The 19,896-nt window shown below is 43.6% G+C and overlaps 1 protein-coding gene across 1 annotated transcript in view; it reads right to left on the reverse strand.

The window, feature by feature from the left end:
- LOC100380451 (cyclin-dependent kinase 17) overlaps positions 1–18,666 on the reverse strand; it is a 36,374-nt gene extending 17,708 nt beyond the window's left edge. The window contains exon 1 of the mRNA XM_045698504.1: positions 18,307–18,666. The gene's annotated coding sequence lies outside the window, so the exon portion shown is untranslated. The remainder of the gene's footprint in view (positions 1–18,306) is intronic.
- Positions 18,667–19,896: the final 1,230 nt, after the last annotated feature.

The raw sequence follows: 19,896 nt of genomic DNA on the forward strand, positions 1-19,896 counted from the left end.
CCAGAAGAGTGGACGCCGTAACAGCAGCAAATGGGGGAACCAACTCCATATTAATGCCCAGGATTTTGGAATGAGATGTTCGACAAGCAGATGTCCATATACTTTTGGTCATGTAGTATACCTTTCTCTTTCACTCCCTCTGAGATCATTAGCTCAACTGTATACAGTCATGGCAAAACGTTTTGATAATGACACAAATATACATTTTCACAAAGTCTGCTGCCTCAGTTTGTATGATGGCAATTTGCATATACTCCAGAATGTTATGAAGAGTGATCAGATGAATTGCAATTAATTGCAAAGTCCCTCTTTGCCATGCAAATGAACTGAAACCTCAAAAAACATTTCCACTGCATTTCAGCCCTGCCACAAAAGGACCAGATGACATGTCAATCATTCTCTCGTTAACACAGGTGTGAGTGTTGACGAGGACAAGGCTGGAGATCACTCTGTCATGCTGATTGAGTTCGAATAACAGACTGGAAGCTTCAAAAGGAGGGTGGTGCGTGAAATCATTGTTCTTCCTCTGTCAACCATGGTTACCTGCAAAGAAACACGTGCCGTCATCATTGCTTTGCACAAAAAGGGCTTCACAGGCAAAGATATTGCTGCCAGTGAGATTGCACCTAAATCAACCATTTATCGGATCATCAAAAACTTCAAGGAGAGCGGTTCAATTGTTGTGAAGAAGGCTTCAGGGCGCCCAAGAAAGTCCAGCAAGTGCCAGGACCATCTCCTAAAGTTGATTCAGCTGCGGGATCAGGGCACCACCAGTACAGAGTGCTGTGAGTGCATCTGCATGCACAGTGAGGCGAAGACTTTTGGAGGATGGCCTGGTGTCAAGAAGGGCAGCAAAGCCATTTCTCTTCAGGAAAAACATCAGGGACAGATTGATATTCTGCAAAAGGTACAGGGATTGGACTGCTGAGGACTGGGGTAAAGACATTTTCTCTGATGAATCCCCTTTCTGATTGTTTGGGGCATCCGGAAAAAAGCTTGTCCGGAGAAGACAAGGTGAGCGCTACCATCAGTCCTGTGTCATGCCAACAGTAAAGCATCCTGAGACCATTCATGTGTGGGGTTGCTTCTCAGCCAAGAATGTGGGCTCACTCACAATTTTGCCCAAGAACACTGCCATGAATAAAGAATGGTACCAACACATCCTCCGAGAGCAACTTCTCCCAACCATCAAGGAACAGTTTGGTGACGAACAATGCCTTTTCCAGCATGATGGAGCACCTTGCCATAAGGCAAAAGTAATAACTAAATGGCTCAGGGAACAAAACATCGATATTTTGGGTCCATGGTCAGGAAACTCCCCAGACCTTAATCCCATTGAGAACTTGTGGTCAATCCTCAAGAGGCGGGTGGACAAACAAAAACCCACAAATTCTGACAAACTCCAAGCATTGATTATGCAAGAATGGGCTGCCATCAGTCAGGATGTGGCCCAGAAGTTAATTGATAGCATGCCAGGGCGGATTGCAGAGGTCTTGAAAAAGAAGGGTCAACACCGCATATATTGACTCTTTGCATCAACTTCATGTAATTGTCAATAAGAGCCTTTGACACTTATGAAATGCTTGAAATTATACTTCAGTATTCCATAGTAACATCTGACAAAAATATCTAGACACTGAAGCAGCAAACTTTGTGGAAATTAATATTTGTGTCCTTCCCAAAACTTTTGGCCACGACTGTACACTTGAAACACCATCTGTCTGTCTAAACGCACGCACACACACACATGCCATCCTTAAAATTCCTCTGTCATTCCTGATGGCATGTGTGTGCATTGCAGGAATCATTCAAATCAATGACTGTCTGGATCTGTGGCTGCAGTTTACCCAACCCCGACCCTAACAAACACAAACACAAACACACACACTCAGTATGTCCAGCCTAAGCTTATAAACTCAAATTACCTCCAGGCTTGGAAGTGCCGGTCAATAGGGCACAACGTCAAAGAACGATCAGATACAAATATATAGTGTAGAACAGACATGCCTCTCTGTCATGAAGAGTGAGGAATCACATCAGCTCTATACATGACATTTCTATCTGTGCCCTCAAATATGCCCCAGCCAACGCATATAAAACACATACAGCAGCACATCTCCCCTCACCAGTCAACCACTAATCTACCAATGAAAATCTATGAAACACTGTGTGTGTTAGGGGATTAGTCTTCCCACCCTTCACCCCCCACATGCCGTAACACCCACCATGTACCAGGCAGGGACACTTTGATGTCAGGTTTAAGCGTGTGTGTGTGTGTATATATATATATATATATATGTGTGTGTGTGTGTGTTGCACGGGTATGACCTGGTTCTCTTCTCATCTCGGCTGGAGTTGATCTCATTAAAACAAACATAGTTCATGAAGGAGGTGTGTGTGTGTGTGTGTGTGTGTGTGTGTTTAGTTTTACTATCGTTGTGGGGACCTGAAGAAAAGTGGGGACATTCCACCAGTCCCCATAAGGAAAAAGCTTATTTTAGGTTTAAGGGTTTACAATTAGGGTTACGTTACGGGTTAAGGATTAGGTGTAGAGTTCACAAGGATAAATAAACCTGAGTGTGTGCATGCGTCTGTAGGTGTCTTCATTTGTTTAAGCACAACAAACCTGCTGGAAAGAGAGTCAGGGGAGATGGAGTGAGATAAAAGGAAAAGACGAGAGAGAGTGAGATAAAAACAGAGAGAGCAGGAGGGAGAGAGAGAGAGGGAGGTAAAAACAGAGTGAATAGGAGGGGGAGAGAGAGAAGGGGGAAAGAATTAACAAAAAAGCTGAGCAAACTAGAATGCTACTTGGCCCTAAACTGAGAGTACAGTGGCAGAATACCTGACCACGGTGACTGACCCAAACTTAAGGACTCAGTGAGCATAGCCTTGCTATTGAGAAAGGCCGCCGTAGGCCAACCTGGCTCTCAAGAGAAGACAGGCTATGTGCACACTGCCCACAAAATGAGGTGGAAACTGAGCTGCACTTCCTAACCTGCCAAATGTACGACCCTATTAGAGACATACTTCCCTCAGATTACACAGACTCCCATATCTATTGGGTGAAATACCACAGCAAGATGTGTGACCTGTTGCCACAAAAAAAGGGCAACCAGTGAAGAACAAACGCCATTGTAAATACAACCCATATTTATGTTGTTTTCCTTTTGTACTTTAACCATTTGCACATAATGACATTTGAAATGTCTTTATTCTTTTGTAATGTTTACTGTTAATTTGTATTGTTTATTATCTACTTCACTTGCTTTGGCAATGTAAACATATGTTTCCCATACCAATAAAGCCCTTAAATTCAACTGAGAGGGAGGTAAAAACAGAGAGATCAGGAGAGAGAGAAAAAAAGTGAGCAGGAGGGGGAAGAGAGTGTGTTCTGAGTTTACTAATACAATTTTCCAACAGAACATTCTCCATTTATCTTATCAGCCACACTCGTGGTCCCCCCCCCCCACCCCTCACACACACACACACACACACGCCAATAAGGCAATGATACTAACGTTACCGACATGTTCATTATCATCCCAACAACTCTTTCCTTTTGCCAGGGGGCAGAGTGCAGGACACAGGCCTGGTCATGTGGCTGGGACTGAGTATGCCTGTGTCTGCCCCTCAGAGCATCACTGTCCTTGGGCAGACAGGCTAGGAAAGTGGGCAGGCTGTGGAGGATTGGGTTGCTGAGACAAAGGTTGTGTCTGCTGCTGTGGGGAGTGACACACACAGACACACTCTTTACCTGCTGAATGAGCTGGCAAGGAAATATGAGAAGAACTGAGGGCCAAGGAAGTAACAGCTGTCCTCCCATGTGTGTGTGTTGGGCAGTCTTCTATCCAACAACAAAAAAACATACGCTGCTGATCCCATCTCCGCTAACTAGAGCAGATCCCTCTCTGCCACCCTGCAGCGTAGATATAGAGTTACTAGATTAGCTGTTCCCATTGGACAGGGTCCAGAATCCTGTATCAGCAGCACAGGGAGAAAACTCAACCTCTCTCTCCCTCCGTCTCATTCTCTAACTCACCATCTCTCTAGTGGTTGCACACACACACACACACACACACACACACACACACACACACACACACACACACACACACACACACACACACACACACACACACACACACACACACACACACACACACAGTATAGCTGGGATCATCAACTAGATTCAGCCGCAGGACAATTTTTTCTTGAGCAGATGGTCAGGAACATAATTTCAAATAATTTGTAGACTTCAAATTGACGAAAACATAAAAGTCATTTAAAACTTGCTCACGTTGTATAAGATCACATACACCGAGTGCACAAAACATTAAGAACACTTTCCTAATATTGAGTTGCACGTTGCAGTTCTTGACAGAAACCAGTAAGCCTGGCACCTACTACCATACCCAGTTCAAAGGCACTTACTGTAAATCTTTTGTCTTGCCCATTCTCCCTCTGAATGGCACACATACAAAACCATGTCTCAATGCTTAAAAATCCTTCTTTAACCTGTCACTTCCCCTTCATCGACACTGATTGAAGTGTATTTAACAAGTGACATCAATAAGGGATCATAGCTTTCACCTGGTCTGTGTCATGGAAAGAGCAGGTGTTTTGTTCACTCAGTGTGTGTACAAAATAAAGATATACATCTTTGTTTTGCATGGTAATAGTTCAGAACTGATTTCCAAAATTAAAAATCACTTGGACCTGATTTGCTGGTGTTGGTACAATCTTTTATAGATAACAATAAAAAAAAATTAAAAACATATCTACCTTTTTATTTTTGCTCAGAAGACTTGGGGGGACAAATAAAATCACCCATGGACCACCAGCTGGGTAAGCCTGCTGTACAGGTAGGGCTGCAAGATATGGGCAAATAATCTAATTGTGTTTTTCTTTACAAAATATTACAAATGTGATCTTGTGATTTAGATCAAAACTTGGGTGAACTGTTGGAATCATAAATAAAATGAGTATTCCAACTCTATGGTTGGTGTTGTTTAGCATGACAACTAATGAAAAAGACCTGTAGAAGTTGTTAAGAAAGGGTAGGAACCAAAGTGTTGGTCAGAGTTTCAGGGATCCTTATTACATTTGAATGTTACATTCATGATGTTTAAAAACATTGATCAGCCTCGAGATATGGATATTGCAATTTTGATTAAAGTATGATACATTGTTTTTTATTTAACCTTTACTTAACTAGGCAAGTCAGTTAAGAACAAATTCTTATTTACAATGACGGCCTAGGAACAGTGCCTTGTTCAGGGGCAGAACGACAGATTTTTACCTTGTCAGGCTCAGAGATTCCATCTAGCAACCTTTCGGTTATTGATCTAGCAACCTTTCGACTATTGGCCCAACGCTCTTACCACTAGGCTACCTGCCACCCCTGTGCAGCGAGATAAGCACTCTCTCAGATACAGAGAACAGAGGGATGTAACAGAGACAGGTATTATCTCTGGGCCACACCAAAACAAAGAGAGCTCATTTGACCGGGCTGGGGGGGAGAGAAAGCACAGAGAATTCCCCATCAAACACAATCCAACGCACTGGCTGATGGGCTCTCCCCCGGTATCCCCCTCATCTCTCCCACTCTCTCTTATCAGCATCCCTTCAAAAAAACATGCATGCGCAAGCAGGCACACAAACAGCCTATACATTCTTCTGTGAAATCCTGACCCACATACCAAACCCAAACCAGGCACTCTCTCAGATCTTCCCTCGTTCCCCTTAGCCTGTCCTTCTGGGTGTCCCCCAGTGCATCGTGGGTAGGCCAGAGCTCAGCGAAGAGGAGGAGACATCAAAGGGCAGGCGGGGAGAGACGGCAGACGACAAGGCCTAATTAAGACTAATACACACACTCACATCAAAGTCAATTCCTTCAAATTTGACAACTAAGACAGATACCTTGAAGGCATGTCCCTAAAGTAAGATGCAGTAGTTCCACCCCCATTTAGGGAAATCTGCCTTGAAATTGAAAAAGAGAACAGCAACTTTTGTCCCTCTCCATTTTGTCTCTCTCTAGACCCTGAACTCATCTCGTCACCATGGTGACCAAGGCCCCAGAGTCTATATTCTGCTTCCAAAAGATTAGGAGGTCTAGACTATCCCAGAACTCTCTCTGGCTGGTTGCTCTTTTCCCTCCAGTCTCACTCCCCCTCTTTGTCAAGTAACTAGGAAATATGATATGGTCGAATTAATATTCAATTGAAAATGGGAGAAAAATTATGGAATGAGAAAAGACGTATGTGAATATGTGGGTGTTGATGTGCGCGCGAGAGAGTGTGAAAGCGAGAGCGAGCAAGCGAAGGATAAAGACAGCGAGGAAAAGAGAAAGTGAGCATATTTCGAGTGAGAAGAACAGAATGGCGTCTTTGTGTAAGAGGCATGACATCACCAGGGTAACTCCAGGCATGTACCGTTAGCTGAGGAAAGTACAGAGAAAGAAAGAGTGAAAGAACAGAGACAGAGCTGTACTGCAATTTAATACGAAACCAGGAAACCAAAAAAATACCATGATTTTGAAATGTTCACGAAATGTAATCCATAGAAGGATCCTTTGGAGGAAGTTTTCTTGACATACGTATCTGAAAGCATAACTGAGAAATAATTCATCAAAGTTGGCCTCCTTTAAGACTCCATACTGTTTCATCTGTAGGCACTTCAAAGCAACAATTGGTGTCATATGAAGCTTTACCGCTTGCTCTGTAATATGAATAGTATATTGATTTCAATAAAACGTTCTTACATTCATTTTGCTTACAAAAAAATCTAAACATGAATATAGAAAAATATAAATGTATTGTTGAACGTAATATACTTTATGGGCAAATCAAAAGTTTCAGCGTGGGATCTCTGCTACTTTTGTTATGATCCAATTTGTAAGCCTTACCAACAGAGTGAATGTGAAAATGGATTCAAAATGGTCCCCCTCAGCTGGTGATGTGCTGGATGTGTAATGACACAAGTAAAAGGAGTGCCGTGATTGGTTACATTGCCTACTGTGCCAATCTCTCTGTAAAAACAGGTTATAACTTTAAAACTAGCAGAGATCCCACGCTGAAACTTTGATATGCCAGTAGAGTATATTATGTTCAACAATATACAACAAAAAATGCCAAATCTAAAATAATACTTTTTCAATATTTATGTTTATAATTTTCCATATTCATACATGAAATGTACATGGGTATGAAATATAAATTCTATTCATATTTCAGAGCAAGCGGTAAAGCTTCAGAAGACATCAACTTTTGCTTTGTAGCACCTACAGTCTTAAAGGAGGACTGGGTAAGGGCAAAATGAAATAAATATGCCAACTTTGATGAATTCGTTCTCAATTATACTTTTAGATACAAATGTCAAATACATGTCAACGACCCTTCCTCCAAAGAACCATTCTATGTATTAAATGGAATAATTTGACCCGAGGCTAATGCGGTTAACATTGTGATAAGCTATTCAACCACACCCGAGGCAAAGGCCTAGTACCTGTCCATAGGGCTGGGAGATATATCAAATGAATAAGAATTTTGGTTGTAGCGTGATGTTCTAAATGCCTGTACTACAAGAATGCCATTTTTTTTTTGTTTTGATGAGCGTTCTGAGTCTATTCAGAGCAGTTCAACTGTTCTACCTTGTTAGAGAGCAAATAGAGCCAAGTTGGTTAGACTTGAAATATAAAAAGATTAGCTGGCTACTCACTAGCGAGTGGGCTTGTGCTTGAGAGATTGTTTATGAGACCCGTGTTCATTTTCTGTAATGCCTGCTACCAGAAGTTGGTCATTATTGGTGGATCTGCATTACAATTTTAACAAAAAGGGCATTTTTATTGACAGACTTGAATGCCCGATCAGGGAATAATTTTTAAAAAGCAGGTTAAACTATTTTGATAAAATAATGTAATAATTAGTGGGTCTTCTGGTTGTGGAAGGCTTGTATTTAGCCTAGGAGTAATTTTACAATCCCTGAATTCATTAGATTATTGCTGACTGTTTGAAATGTGGTGTATTGCCCTTTAATTGTGCAGCAAAGCTTATTCCGATTTTTTTTTTAAAGATAAAAAAAGAAAGAAATGGAGATATGATTTTTAGGCCATATCCCCACCTGTTCTATCAGTCTGCTTGGTACATGGAGGTGAGTGACGGGCTATAGTTACAGGCTTAACCCTGGGCTAGCTGACATCACCCCTATGATATAAAGATCACAGACAGTCAGACAAACACACCTGTGTAAGAGAAAAGGGGGTACAACAGTGTACATAGACACAGTACGCACACACACCAGTGCCAGAGGGGTTCCTCATCTTGCAGGTGTGCCTTACTAACCAAAACCACCACTGTCGTCAAATGAATGGGATTAAAGACATGCAGACTACAAGATACTTCCGAGCACTCACCCAAACACAGCATTACACCTCCTTCCTGGACCCTGATGGAGTTCCATTAAGCTGAACCGCGGTGCACCGGGCTATGGCCCGTGACGTGAACGGGGGGGAAAAAGTGAGGGAGGAGGGCCTTTCTCAAATCAAATCAGTAATCTGCGCTGATCAGTCATGCTATCAACAAAATGATGTGGATATATTGAAGCAACATCTCAAGACATCAGTCACGAAGTTGAAGCTTGGTCGCAAATGGGTCTTCCAAATGGGACAATGACCTCAAGCCTACTTCCAAAGTTGTGGCAAAATGGTATTGGAGTGGCCATCACAAAGCCGTGACCTCAATCCTATAGAAAATCTGTGGGCAGAACTGAAAAAGTGTGTGCGAGCAAGGAGGCCTACAAACCTGACTCAGTTACACCAGCTCTGTCAGGAGGAATGGGCCAAAATCCACCCAACTTATTGTGGGAAGCTTGTGGAAGGCTACCTGAAACGCTTGACCCAAGTTAAACAATTTAAAGGCAATGCTACCAAATATTAATTGAGTGCATGTAAACTTCTGACCCACTGGGAATGTGATGAAAGAAATAAAAGCTGAAATAAATCATTCTCTCTACTATTATTCTGACATTTCACATTCTTAAAATAAAGTGGTGATCCAAACTGATCTAAGACAGGGAATTTTTACTAGGATTAAATGTCAGGAATTGTGAAAAACTGAGTTTAAATGTATTTGGCTAAAGTGTATGTAAACTTCCGACTTCAACTGTATTTTATATAAAATGTGTGTCAGAATTTTCAAATTAGTTTTGATTGGGAAAGCAGATAGTGTTTTTATCAAAAGCAATCACTTTTGCATGTGAAAACACAGAATCCTACTCATTACACCACGTGCATAACTTTTCACGTCGCTGGCTAACTCATTGGTAGTGCTTTATAGTGTACCCCTCTGGAGGCAGCTCAGTTCCAAATCAAATACAATCAACGCTAACCCGGTTAAGCCCAAGGCATTCATCAAATCCCCTCCCTCTCATCACTCCCCCTCCACACCATGAACCCAAACCTTGCCTTATCCTACACACAAACCATCCCCTTAACCAAACTTAGCCTTATCTGAGCTAGGCTACCAAACAACCTCCCCCAAAAACACAGATGAGATAACAACATAAATAATGGAACACAGCCATTAGAGACATTACACTGCCTCCCCTCTGATCTTTTGACCTGCAGCCAGACTCAGGGGTGAGAGGTCGGGCATATCACTATGACAACCTGTGACCCCTGACCTCCCAAAACCCACACGAGCCAACCGGCTGAGAGGTAATGACTGCTGCTGCCAATAACCATAAACCAGTGCAGCCAGGGTGCAATCGTTCACAGTAATGTAATGGGATGTGTTAGCACAAAACGCTGCTGCTAGACATCCATCACACTGGTTGACTGGAACTGAGCCCATCACGCCAGCTCGCGCACACACACACCTCTCAGTGTAAGGAGCTAAAAAGAGAGTTTCAGCGTGACTGACCCTGAAGGGATGAGCTGAAATAACAGAGCTAACGGGTAATGTACGTGTGTGTGTGTGTGTGTGTGTGTGTGTGTGTGTGTGTGTGTGTGTGTGTGTGTGTGTGTGTGTGTGTGTGTGTGTGTGTGTGTAGAGAGAAAGAGAGAGTGTGTGTGTACATTAGAGGCCCTTGCGCAAACAGAGACATAAATACCTATGTCCCAAATGCTGTAAAATCTCCTTCAGTGTGAGAGTGGAAGCCAAGAGAGTGAGACAGAGCAAGAGAGGAGAAGAGGAGCGATCAGATCCTGTAGGGAAGGAGAGAAGTGGAACAGAAGGAAGGCAGAGAAAGAGAAGAGCAGCAATCAGATCCTGTAGAGGGAAAGAAGTGGAACAGAAGGAGGGCAGAGAGAAAGAGGAGAAGAGGAGCGATCAGATCCTGTAGAGAGGGAAAGAAGTGGAACAGAATCGAGGGCAGAGAGAGGGAGAGAAAGGAGATAAGAGTGGGGAGATAGGGATAGCGAAGGAGAGAGGGGATGGGTGAAAGGGGGAGGGAGGAGAGGAGGAGAGGGGCTGTGAGGGGGGTTATTTTTAGGACTGGGTACTGCAGACTCACAGCTGAATACAGTGTGTTCTACAGAGGACAGGCATGCCATTATACACAGACAAGCATAAACACCACACAGGCACGTGGTCCTTCCCGCTCTCCCTCTTCACATTTGACATTTTAGTTATTTAGCAGACGCTCTTATTCAGGGCGACTTACAGTTTGTGCATTCATCTTAAGATACAGTAGCTAGGTGGGACAAACATCTCTCAGTCATAGATTTTTCCTCAATAAAGTAGCCATCAGCAAAGTCAGTCTGTCTGATCAGAAATACAAACAACCCACCGAATAAAGCAGGAAAAGAAGTTATCAGAGCCACATAGTGAGTGGCATGACACACACACACGGTTTGAATTGGTGCCCAGATACTACAATGTCATCTGTGTGCAGCAAAGGCGGTTGGAAGGGGAGAAAAAGCACTGTGTGTGTGTGTGGGAGATAAGAGGATAAACACAGACTGGGCTATACATTATCCCTGTGTCAAATGGAGAGATGAACGGGACAGACTCCAACAGGACCCAGACTTCACCCCTAAACAGACATGCTCTCTGCCAGCTACACGCAACCCTTCGGGGTTGCCTAGACCTCTACCCTTTAACCAGCTTTAGCAATGTCTCAGTCTCACATGACGACCCTTTGAGAAGATAAAAGACTCTGTGCTTCGTTGTCTCCCTCTGTGTGTGCGAGGAGCAGAAGGCCACACCGGTGCAGTTATTGAATCCCCTGTAGTCTGACAGCCAAGTCAATAACTGTCAGCCCATCCATCCACTCTTCCTGTAGCACCTTCCTCCACCAGCCCTCTCAGCCTTAGTTACACATCTTGCTATTTACTTCTTCTTCCCCTTTAAAGCCATGCCACACTAATGATGGCTAACGAGCTGCTTCCGGACGACTCAGGACAGCCAGCCAGAGGAGCACAACAGGGAACGTGCGAGTGTGTCCCAAAACACGGGCTTCCTCGTTGCAATGAACAGCTGGAATAGTTCACATTCCACAGGACAGAGATAGGAGGGACACATGTACTGAGGGAAACGCACACAAACACACACGCAAGATGGATGTGAACATTAGCAGTAAAATGCCTAAGTTATCTGGAAGTGTTTTCCAACAACATAAAGAGCAGATAAATTATTTCATCCTTGCATGTTTCAATGGTTTATCACTTCACTGTATTTTCTTCCCACTGTTATCCTTTCCCTGATCTCTCTTTTCCTATTGATCCTCCCCTTTCTCACAACCTGCCCCAGTCCCCAACTCTAAACCACAAAGCCCTAGAGGACAGGTGTGCCCACCAGGTTCTACCTAGAGGTCGTTCCGGAGACACCCAGGCCAGCACAGGTGGTTGTTGCGTCCCACGGTCCCTCCAGCCAGTGGTGCTTCCTGTCTTTGTCCCGGTCACTCCAGGTGTGACATTCCTCGTCACCTGAGTGAGGGTTAGGAAGTCAGGAAGAGATACATTCCCACCTCCCTCTCAGGCCTCTCCGGAGTCTCAACAGTTTCAGCTAGTCTCCTTTTCTCTCCATGTCCTCTGATTTGGATGTTAAGGCAGAATGGCTAGAAAATGAGACTAGGATAGGAAGTCATTCATGAGAATGGCCTGCCTCTCAGCCATGTTTCCCCTTAGCTCACTACCTCCTCCCAATACCACTTTAACCCCACTTGCAGTCAAGACGACCAAGCATTCACAATGTTAATAATTTATCTGCACACAAGTGTCATCTTCGACACACACATAGCCTGCCACCCAAGTCCCTTCAAAAGAGTCCTGAGACTAATCGGCACCAAGATACAGCGTCCGACACACACACACACACACACACACACACACACACACACACACACACACACACACACACACACACACACACACACACACACCACACACTGTACCATAATAGAACAAACCCTTTTTGTGATGTAACTTTAGCTTCGGCTAGATTCAATTTCTTCAGCCTCTTGTCCGTTTGCTAACAAGGTTCCCATGACTTCCTACAGCTCCAGCGCTCCACAGTGTCAGCTGAACTAGTGAACCAGAGTCAACAGACTCCGTACTCTGCTGTACCTGTGCTGTACCTGTGTGCTATGCAGGTTGGGATATGAGGGTCTGTACATCACTGTGAGGGAATGTAAACGATGTGCCTGTCAGAACAGTGTGCCATGCCCCACTAGCCCCCACTATGTGAAGTTACATAACAAGGTAGGGTTTTGTCCTGTTATCACAGCTGAACTCATGTTACTCTGTGTGTCTGTGTATAAAGTAGGCTGGTTGGAGATTACGGCTCCATCACCATTTCAGCGTGGCAGACAGGAAAGACTAACGTGACACCATCACTCTGTATTAGACACAGCCAGTCTGTGCTGTTGTGCGTGTGTCTATTTCAGGGAATTTCCCTACGAGTGTGTATAATGAGTACAGTATGTGAAGTGTGTATGTACAGTATTTGTGGTGTGCTTCGTGTACGAGTGCTACTGTTCGTGTGCATGTGTGTGTGTGTGTGTGTGTGTGTGTGTGTGTGTGTGTGTGTGTGTGTGAATAATCCGTCTGTCTGCTGCTGCTCGGACAATGCCACCCTCTAATCTCCAGATTACAAGCCAATGTCCCAACCCCCACAGGGCAACACATGATGGGACAGTTTCCTCAGGGGGAGAGAGCAAGAGAGAGCGAGAAAAAAAGAGGACAAAGACAGAATGTGTGAGTGCACACACACACACACACACACACACACACACACACACACACACACACACACACACACAGTGCCGGTCTGTGCATGGTACCGGGGTGGTGTTAATCAGAACCTGGGCTCCTTCCAAAAGGGCAGCTCCAGTTCCCACAATGCCCCTCTTCAGACAACGAAAGGGGGGCATTGGGCTCGTCTACAGAAACCCCTCAAACCCCACCACGCCTCTCTCCAAACTCTTCTCAGGGGACAGAAAGGATATCCCTCAGTAGAAGGCAGCGTCCCATTCCCACCAGAAAAACACCCACGTACATCAACTCTAGTCCAGAGCAATTCATATAAGATGACATCAAAGCCAGATAACAAAAGACCGATATTGTACTGTTGGCCTACACACATTGCAGGCTGATATAAACGGCTGATTTCTGTATATGACCTCAACTCTCTCCATAGAACAGCAGGAAGGAAGCTGCGGCTCTGTTGCCATAGCAAGCCAAGGATATGTGCGTGTCTAACACACCTTGAAAGTACAGTCTATTAGTTTGCAGAGCAGTACACCAGACAAACAGCGAAACACACTGACACGGTGCTAAAATACCATGACTAGTCAGCACATCATACCACTAATCAGCTACACTGAAGGCCTTTTACAGTTGAGCCGTCTCCACCACAACTTCCTTACTTTCACTTTCAAACTATTAATAGACACAGAAAGAGATGATCCCCACCATACAAAACACACAAGCCCACCCCTCTCATTTCTTACATGGCTGACATAACTTCCATAATCAGCACGTGTGCATACGCGTCTGTCCCTCCACCTCCCATCGCCAGTGCCACTGATTCAGTCACCCATCTTTTAAAGCAGGCCTGGGAAAAAGAGCTGGTCAACAGTCGTCTCACACTCACACACACACACACACACACACACACACACACACACACACACACACACACACAGATCCTACGTAAGTGGAGATAGCCAATAAGTCATTAGGTATTAGGCATGGCCACCCATCAAATGATCTCCATTACACTTTAATAGTGTATTGTCAATACTTAAGTCATGTATATTGTCTATACTGCACATGACTATGACATTGGGAAAATAGCAATGATAGAAGTAACACCTCGGTGTATTCCATCTTACAGAATGCTGTTCTCTGGTTAGTTCTATCGCCGTCTGAACATTCCTTTACCTCTGTTCTAAGACTCTTTAATGTGTCTGTGTGGGAGTGAGGCACACGCAGGCTACAATAATTACACTCATTATCAAGCCTACAATTAGACTGTCCCGAAAAAAAACTTACATAATTGCTACGTGACCCAAAATACACCCAATGACAAAGGACTATGTCCCGAAGACACATGGCATCAGATGATAAAGGCGGTCTTCATCAGCATCCACTCCTCCTCCTCCTCTTCCTCCCTCTCTTCTCTGTCCTCCTCTCAGGAATCAGGAACTGAGGGAAAGCATCTGATTGCCCCTAATGATAATCTGATGTCACATTCCACACGTCCAGGCAAACAGTTTAACCCTTGGCTGACCAGACTGAGGGGAGAGGCGGAGGGCTGTGTGAGTTAGCCTGGCTTCCCAATCCATCCCTTCCTCCACACATAATCCTACTAGTAGGAATAGGGACGTGCACGCCTCACAGGCACAGAGACACACACATGAACATTCACACAAGGACTAAAGAGGAAGAAATTCCCGGAAAATATATGTATATCTTGCTCTCTCGCCCGCGCACACATAAACACGCACGGGTTCATGCCTCAGTACAGTGTTAGCTATGTTTTCAGTGCTAGCTACAGTTCTGGCTGTGGGGCACGGTGTGTGCTGTAACTCTCGTCCCTAATCAATGAGCTTTCTCAAGAAACAGTTACATAACACAAGATTAGGGCCTGATGTGATAGTGGGTGAGTGAGAGAGAGATATCTCGTAAATTGGGATGGATAGAAATAGAGAAAGCGCCTGGTTCTGTTGTCAATGGCAACAGTGTGTTCTAACCTAGGATGATCCTCTGTAAGCCTGTCAGAGTGAGATATCCCCCTCCCATAGCAGACAGGAACTTCATGAGCATACTGCGTACTTTAGCACATCTGCAGTGCGAATGTGTGCACTGCCATGGTGGGCATTTCTCTGTTAATGCCCCCCCCTCCCACCAGAGTTAACGTGTTCATATAGGGAGAATAGTCTGGACCCCAGTGGTGTAAAGTACTTAAATAAAAATACTTTAAAGTACTACTACTAGTTTGAGGTTTCTATTTTTGAGAACTTTTACTTCACTACTTCCTAAAGAAAATTCTGTACTTTTTACTCCATACATTTTCCCTGACACCCAAAAGTACTCGTTACACTTTGAATGCTTAGCAGGACAGAAAAATTGTCCAATTCACACACTTATGAAGAGAACATCTCTACTGCCTCTGATCTGACGGACTCACTAAACACAAATGTTTTGTTTGTAAATGATGTCTGTGTTTGAGTGTGACCCTGGCTATCCGTACATACATTTTCAAAAATTACAAAATTGTGCAGTCTGGTTTGCTTAATATTTGTATTTTATTTGTATTTAACTAGGTAAGTCAGTTAAGAACAAATTCTTATTTACAATGACGGCCTACCCCGGCCAACTCTGGTCCAATTGTGTGCCACCCTATGGGACTCCCAATCACGTCCGGATGTGATTCAGCCTGGATTCAAACCAGGGACTGTAGTGCCACCTCTTGCACTGAGATGCAGTGCCTTAGACCGCTGCACCACTCGGGAGCCCAATTCCTTTAAATGATTCGTACTTTTACTACTTATGTATATTTAAAACCAAATAGTTTCAGACATTTAATCTAGTAGTATTTTACTAGGTGACTTTCACTTGAGTCATTTTCTATTAAGGTATCTTTACTTTTACTCAAGTATGACAATTGGGTACTTTTTCCATCACTGCGGGACCATCTCCCCTCGTCTCTCCTCCCTCAGACTTGATCTGCTGATTTGCATGTGAAGGCAGACAGACATATGGATTGAACATTTGTCAGACAGACAGACAGACAGTGGGTACAGCAGGCAGAGGGTCCCATGAGGTTCCCAGAGGAACCTTCCCAAAGACAGAGGGAGAGAGAGGATGGTACCGCCTTAGAGTCTGGTGTCAAAGGAGGAGAGGAGAGTTGACACACACACACACACACACACACACACACACACACACACACACACACACACACACACACACACACACACACACACACACACACACACACACACACACACACACACACACAAATAGAGACATTTAAATAAACAGAGTGAAAGAGAGGGGGCTGGCAAAAGACAGACTGTACAGCACGATATTCTTTGCAACTGCCATGAATATTCGACATGATCATATCTAATCGGACCTGAGAGGATGAGTGTGAGCCCTTTCATGAGTCATGACAGAGGAAATTCATGGAGCACCAGTCACCATCACTTCTGTATATAATCTGATTCTGTCTCTTATCTTTCCATGCACTTCACCTCTCAGCACTGAGACTGATCAATATCAAGGCTATTGTGGCATGGTGATATCAGCATGCCACAATAGCACTATAGAGAGCACTATAGAGAGAGAGTTGGGACAGAAAAATGAGGGTTTGGGTCAGTATAATTAGCCTGTCCTGAGGGATTGGTTTCACACAGACAGAACCACCTGGCTACATACCCCTGATCTGGGTCATTCTATCTGCAGGGAACTGCTAGATCTAACCTGAGTGCATGTACACACATACCTCTGGCCAAGAACTAACTGACAACTATTAAGATTTGACACACATAGACACACCTATGGTGGATGAAAAAAAACACTCGCTGGACACCCGCAGTACTAGGGGGGATAGATGGAGGGGAGGGTGCATGTTTCAGCCCAGGGCCATATCGGCTCCAGAAGCACAGTTAAGGGATGTTCCAGACAAACATGTATGCTACACCATCACTGGAAAAAACATCACAGGGGTCAGAGGTCAAACGACACTGCTCCAATGAGACAAGCACCGGAGGACAAGTGTCATCATAACCACAAACACAGCTGTCAAAGTTTGGGGCTGCCGATAGGCTAGGAAAGAGGGACATTTGGACAGAATATGTTGGCCTCTACAGACTACACTAACAAGGTATGACATTAAATGGGGGATGTAGCCTATGCCAGTGTGCTTGCCTGGTATCTTTGTGGCATGGTTTTCAGAGGGAAATCTGACTCTGAACTGATCCATTTCCACCATGATATTATTTCCCTGAGAGGCAGTCACAGCCAAGGGCTGCTACACTGAGATTAGACTGTGCCAGGTATTATTGTGGTCCAAGGAACCAATTCCTCATCATCACGATTACACACTAACAGTAACCCTAGTTCAGACATCTATCTATACGCTGTGAATTGTAACTTATTGGCCTAACAACCTTACATGCATTGTTAACAATGTACACAGAAGCCAATCAGTTTCATATACGCACATTTGACACAAACTTACAATGTGCGACACTGTTGGACACCTGTTATGGACCGCAAGGCCTAGAATACATTTTTATTTGAACGGTTCAGATAGGCTACAGCAAAACATAAAATTGGCAAAAACAAACGAAGCCAGTGTAACACTGAAAGTATTCTTTGTGTATAAAATGTGATGATATGCATCTAACTGGTATGGGTCAAGGCATTGACTATTTACACAATGTATACTCTACTCAGCACTTTCAATATAACCTACTGTATGCAACGTTACACGCTTCAGCTTTTCCTGGGTGATAGCCTGAAAGGTGTTGACAACATGGTGTTGAAAATCAAGTGGTGCGTAGCCTATAGGCTGAAGGCAAATAAACAACAATGGTATTGCCCATTGTAACCACTCGCTAAGGTATTTAAACACATATAATTGTGTTAATACAACTCATATTAGTAGGTGTCCTGTATCTAGTCCTATTTTGACAAGCGAGCAAAATAGTTGGTCAACTCAACCAGACCCTTGTGGCGACGCAACATTGCCCACTGGCAACATGGTTTCTAGTCCTTTTAAAGCGGCATTTCAGTAGCCATTCTGGTGGATAGTGTGCTTGTAAACCTACATGAAGCCACACCATTTGGCTACTTACCAGAAACGATGTACGTTGCTTCGACCTGACTTCCACACCTCGATAGGCGCTTCCTCGGAGGCCGGATGCCCGTCTTTCCACCCACCCGTAAAAACAGTTCGTCTACGTCTTGCTTTTCTCTTGCTCACATTATTCCGTACAGAATGTTCTCACATGAACACCGTTTTCAAAATTCAAATGATAAACATTACAGACCAGATTCCCGAAAGCTCACTTCTATGTCGAGCAGGGAGCTTATGGGGAGTGAGAACGGATTGTGTCTGTGGATGAACCGGTAGGGGTGCAAGCTTTGGCTGCCCGCATTCTGACGCCTCCGCCTATGCTGCTGCTGACATGGAGAGAGAGAGGGGGGAAATGAACTGAATGCGATTGGTGGCCGCCTACCAGCAGCACCAATATGGCCCTTCATTCAATGAGTAGTTTTGTAGCGCCTCCTGCAGTAGGTTTACTACACAGATACATCATAGCCTACATTCCCTGACAACTAGGCCTATTAATCAGTGGTGCAAATTATTTAGTAAAAATACTTTTAAGTACTACTTAAGTCGATTTTGGGGGTATCTGTACTTTACTTTACTATTTATATTTTTGGCTACTTTTACTTCACTACATTCCTAACGAAAGTAATGCACTTTTTACTCCATACATTTTCCCTGATGCCCAAAACTATTCGTTATATTTTGAATGCTTAGCAGGACAGTCAAATTGTCTGTTTTCACGCACATATCAAGACAACATCCCAGGTCATCATTAGCCTAGTGGATAGCGCGTTGGGCTAGTAACCTAAAAGGTTGCAAGTTCAAATCCCCCAGTTGACAAAGTACAAATCTGTCTTTCTACCCCAGAACAAGGCAGTTAACCCACCAGGCTGTCATTGTAAGTATTTGTTCTTAACTGACTTGCCTAGTTAAAATAAGGGAATTAATTATCATTCTTTGTCTGTTGATCTCTGTCCCCTAGTTTATTCAGTTATTAGGCTATATCTGTTGATCTCTGTCTCCTAATAGTTCATTCAGTTATTAGGCTATATCTGTTGATCTCTGCCTCCTAATAGTTCATTCAGTTATTAGGCTATATCTCTGTCTCCTAATAGTTCATTCAGTTATTAGGCTATATCTCTGTCTCCTAATAGTTTATTCAGCTATTAGGCTATATCTGTTGATCTCTGTCTCCTAATAGTTCATTCAGTTATTAGGCTATATCTGTTGATCTCTGTCTCCTAATAGTTCATTCAGTTATTAGGCTATATCTGTTGATCTCTGTCTCCTAATAGTTCATTCAGTTATTAGGCTATATCTGTTGATCTCTGTCTCCTAATAGTTCATTCAGTTATTAGGCTATATCTGTTGATCTCTGTCTCCTAATAGTTCATTCAGTTATTAGGCTATATCTGTTGATCTCTGTCTCCTAATAGTTCATTCAGTTATTAGGCTATATCTCTGTCTCCTAATAGTTCATTCAGTTATTAGGCTATATCTGTTGATCTCTGTCTCCTAATAGTTCATTCAGTTATTAGGCTATATCTGTTGATCTCTGTCTCCTAATAGTTCATTCAGTTATTAGGCTATATCTCTGTCTCCTAATAGTTTA

The sequence above is a fragment of the Salmo salar genome, chromosome ssa17, assembly GCF_905237065.1.
Source record: "Salmo salar chromosome ssa17, Ssal_v3.1, whole genome shotgun sequence".
NCBI classification, from domain to species: Eukaryota; Metazoa; Chordata; class Actinopteri; order Salmoniformes; family Salmonidae; genus Salmo; species Salmo salar.